A 4,595-nucleotide genomic window follows, 5' to 3' on the forward strand; every position below is an offset into this window, starting at 1 on the left:
GTGATAGGGCATATATAAGAAACCCTAAAATTTCAATTCAGACAGAACTTTATCATTTGAGATAAAGATGGTCCATTGGAAGTATTGAGTTTTTGTTTGCAGAAACAGAAAATGTTGAATTTGACGTACTGTTGTCGATCAGTTTCTCTCTTTCTCAAGGTTTTTTTAGTTTTATGTCCCCAGCGTTATCTTTCTGCCTGTAAGCTATTGCAGAGAAAAAGTAATGAAATTAACGAGAGGAGTTTCTAAATATAATATATGATGATGACATAACTATTTGCCCCTAATTGCCCTAAACCTTGTATAATTCTGCGCCCTCTCTCCGATCACTACTCACTCTTACAATAGGTAGAGTCAATTCAGTTCAAACTATATATATATATATAATTGGACAAGTGGAAAGCAAAGAATTAATTAATCTGCATTGAATTGGAATCGTCATAACTATATCTTGTAACTTAATAAACATTAAAAAAACTAATTTCTTTAAATTTTATTTAGTTACTTAGATGTCCATTGTTTTGTACCAAAATCATAATAAATTTTGGGAGTCAACCAAGCAATCAACATTTAATAATTATTTTAAAAAAAACGGACATTACCTAGGATAATAGTAGCTTTTATACAACTTTCCCTTGTTATTCACAGAATATGTTGAGATCAATTAATTTGAATTGAAACTAGCTAATGAACCTATTTAAAAGAGTAGAACTTCCTGTAAGATTTAATGTCTTATGTGTTAAGCATGTCACTTAGGATTAATAAATAAATAAATATTATGGATTAAGTTGTAAATGAGTTGTGGACTTAGGTGGAGTAATTCCTAAAAACAATTATTATTTGATGAGAATAGTTGTTATAAAAAAGTTAATACTCACTGATCTGAAATAAGGTTTTTTCATGATATTAGAGTATTCTTTTAACCCTAGCTATCCTCCATCACAAAAGATGGAGAGAATAAAAAAAAGGGTAAAAGGAAATAAAATTTTATTTCTCTCTTCTTTTAAAGAATTAAAGTACAAGGAAGAGAAGTTTTACTATAGAAAAAGATATATACTTTTATCAATTATTTGTGAGAATCACATGTTTCAATATCCTATTAGTTTTCTATTATTGAGAACCCTAAAAGACTATAATTTACATGTGGTATCAAAGCCTAGTTGTGAAATTTATGAATCTTCAATAATGATGTTTTCTCCAAATTTTATCAACCCTAACTATGAAATTTAAGGATTTTAATTTTCAGGACATGCATGTTTATTATATGTTTCGATAATATGGCTTTCGGTGTTGGTTTCAATTTTCCGCTGTATAAATGTATACGTCTCCCTCTTATGCATCAAAATCATGTCTTAATTTTGAATTATTGTATCAAGAGAAGTTACGTAACCTTTTCACATCATCAATGCCATATTTTCTCAACATAAAGGCTTAGCCTTGTTTTTACCTAAAGACAATCTTTTGGCCACCAAAAAACACAAAAATTATATATATTACTATTATAATGTTTTATGTGGGAAATCAACTTTTATGTGTATCTTGCAATGGTTGACATGTGAATAAAAAATAAATAAAGGTAATGATGCATGTTTATAATGAATGGCCGAGAATTGATGTTCAGTGATTTTGTTTTATAATATGAACGAATGGTGTGTGGCCTGAAATGAAATTAACGAGAATGCTATGAATTGTTGGGAGCTGTAAGTATATGCAAGTCACGTATTTGCTTGAAATTAAGTATATGATAGATTTGTTAGTTGCTAAAGTGACTAAATCTTAAGTTTATTTAATTTTAAATTAATGATATTTTTTTTAATTACTGGATGCTGAAATATATAATAATTATTTAAGGGTATATTGAAATTCATTGTTGTAAGACACTTACGAATTTTTCAAAGGTTGATTAATTGTTCTTATAATTAATGAATATAATTACAAGTAATTTGTGTATATTATTAGTTTTAGTTATATACCCAAAGGCAGTAGTGATTCTAATTAATGCATATTTAACTATCACTAATGTTATAATTTTATCAACATCATTATGTTGTATGTTGTGTACGAATGTATCACCCAAAGGAGAACATTGATATACATGTATTGTTGTTTGAATATATTATATGTGTAGCATGTGTTTTATGTCTCAAAACACTTATGTGAAATTTTATTATACAATATCAGTTCTCAACTCATTGAATTCTCATGTTTCATCTGTGTCAATTGATAATGAGCTTAACTTCTCTTACTGGAATGAGCAAGTCCAATTTCACTTTGGTGTTTTGGATCTTGATGATCTTGTTATATTGGAAAAGAAGATTGTTGATATTACTCATGATAGTAACACTAAAGAAAAAGTTTATTATAAAGCTTGAGAAAGATCTAACAGACTCAGTCTAATGTTCATGAGAATGAGTGTTGCAGACAACATTAACATAGCTACCCCCAAGACCAAAAATGCTAAAGAATTTATTGGGTTAGTGGAAGAGCACTCCTAAACAACTGATAAGTCTCTTGCTAGGATATTAATGAGTACGCTGACCAAAAATGCTAAAGAATTTATTGGGTTAGTGGAAGAGCACTCCTAAACAATTGATAAGTCTCTTGCTAGGATATTAATGAGTATGCTGACCACCATGAAGTTTGATGGTTCACGTACTATGTATGGGTATGTCATTGAGATAACAAACATTGTAACAAGGCTTAAGACCTTGGAAATGGGTGTGAATGAGAACTACCTTGTATAATTTATTCTTAATTCATTATCGTCTGGCCTATTTCAAATGAATTATAATACCATGAAAGATAAATGAAATGTGCATGAGTTGCACAATATGTTAGTTCAGGAGGAAACGAGGCTTAAGAATCAAAGAAGTCGCTCAGTTCATTATGTAAGTCATCGTGAGAATCAAGGAATTGAAAAGAAATTTAATAAGAAGCATGGTAAGGGCAAATGGTCATTAAAGATCGATGAGACATTCATGCCAATCCAAAAGAAAGCATCAAAGATCAATAATTGTCACTTCTGTGGGAAAGCTGGACATTTCCAAAAGGATTACCCAAAACATAATGTTTGGTTTGAAAAGAAAAGTGAGTTTAATGCTTATGTATATTTTGAATCAAATTTAATTGAAGTTCCCTATAATACATGATGGATTAATTCTAGATATATTACTTATGTTTCTAATAAGATGCAGAGATTTTTTACCATCCAAACCATAAGCCCAAATGAGAAGTTAGTCTTCATGGGAAATAGAGTGAAAGTTCTAATGGAAGTAGCCGAGACTTATCGTTCAATCCTTGACATTGGACATTATTTAAATTTATTAGAAACTCTTTATGTACCTAGTTTATCTAGAAATTTGATTGCATTATCTAAACTTGATGTTAACAAATACTCTTTTAATTTTGGTAATGGATTTTTTAGTATAATGAAGCATAACCATCTCATTGGTACTAGTAATCTTTGTAATGGTTTATATAAATAGAATTTAAATGATTTTGACTTTGCATCATAATGTTGACATTAAACATAGTTTAGTGAATGAATGCTCCACTTCTTGTGGCATAAATGTTTGGGTCATATTTCTAGAGAAAGAATGGAAAGATTAATAAAGAATGAAAATCTTCCAAGACTAGATTTTACTAATCTGAATATTTTGTTAGAGATAGGGGGAACAATATGAAGAAGCTTTGGAGCTTGAAGAAGTTTTGTCTTTTTACATGCACAACACTTTGAGTGACATTCCTATTGATTGTTGCATCTTAGTCTTTATCTTTTCATATATAAATCATGTAGAGGTAGGAAGATTGTTTCTAAAAGTTAGAAACTTCTTCAGTGCATAAAACTCTTTGTTTTAATCGATTACAAGGTTAGTCGTAATCGATTACACAAGTGTTTGTATCTTGTAAAGAGATTATCATTTCAGTTTAATTGATTATCAGTTAACCCTAATTGATTACATAGTTCAGTTGAGACCATGTCTAATTTTTCATGAGTCTCTCCTTTAATTGATTAGCAGGTGATCATAATCGATTACTTCATTCTTAAAAGTAATCAAGAAGACTTTAATCGATTACATCAAGAATCTAATCAATTACATTATTCTTGAAAGTTTTTCAGATGTTGGGAAGAACACTTTAATGGATTGAAATGATAATATAATCGATTACTTCTTCGAAATAATCAATTGCATGTAGTTATAACTATTTTCTCTCTAAATAACCACCTTGTGTTCTCATTTTCATAACGAAAAAGAAAAGAAGAAAGAGAGAAGAAAAAGTGCTTTGAATAAGAGTGCGACTCACAACTTCTAGACTTTATTTTTCTAAAGCTCGCATGGTAAAAAATGAGTTGTGAATTTTCCTTAGATCAAGAAAATGTTCATTCACATTAGCAAAGGTTCTTGCATGTGATTGATCAGGTTATGTCTCTCCTTGACTCAGTTTTTCATGTATTTTACATGTTAGCATATGCATGAATTTCTAAAGACATACTAGAATAAGTTTTTCTTGTTTGGGCTAAGAGTAGGTTTCTCTTAAGCTCTTATTCACAAAAGATCCTAGGTTTGGGTACCTTAGTCTCTTTTTCTGGGGTA

This window comes from Glycine soja, chromosome 5 (assembly GCF_004193775.1).
Source record: "Glycine soja cultivar W05 chromosome 5, ASM419377v2, whole genome shotgun sequence".
Classification (NCBI taxonomy): domain Eukaryota; kingdom Viridiplantae; phylum Streptophyta; class Magnoliopsida; order Fabales; family Fabaceae; genus Glycine; species Glycine soja.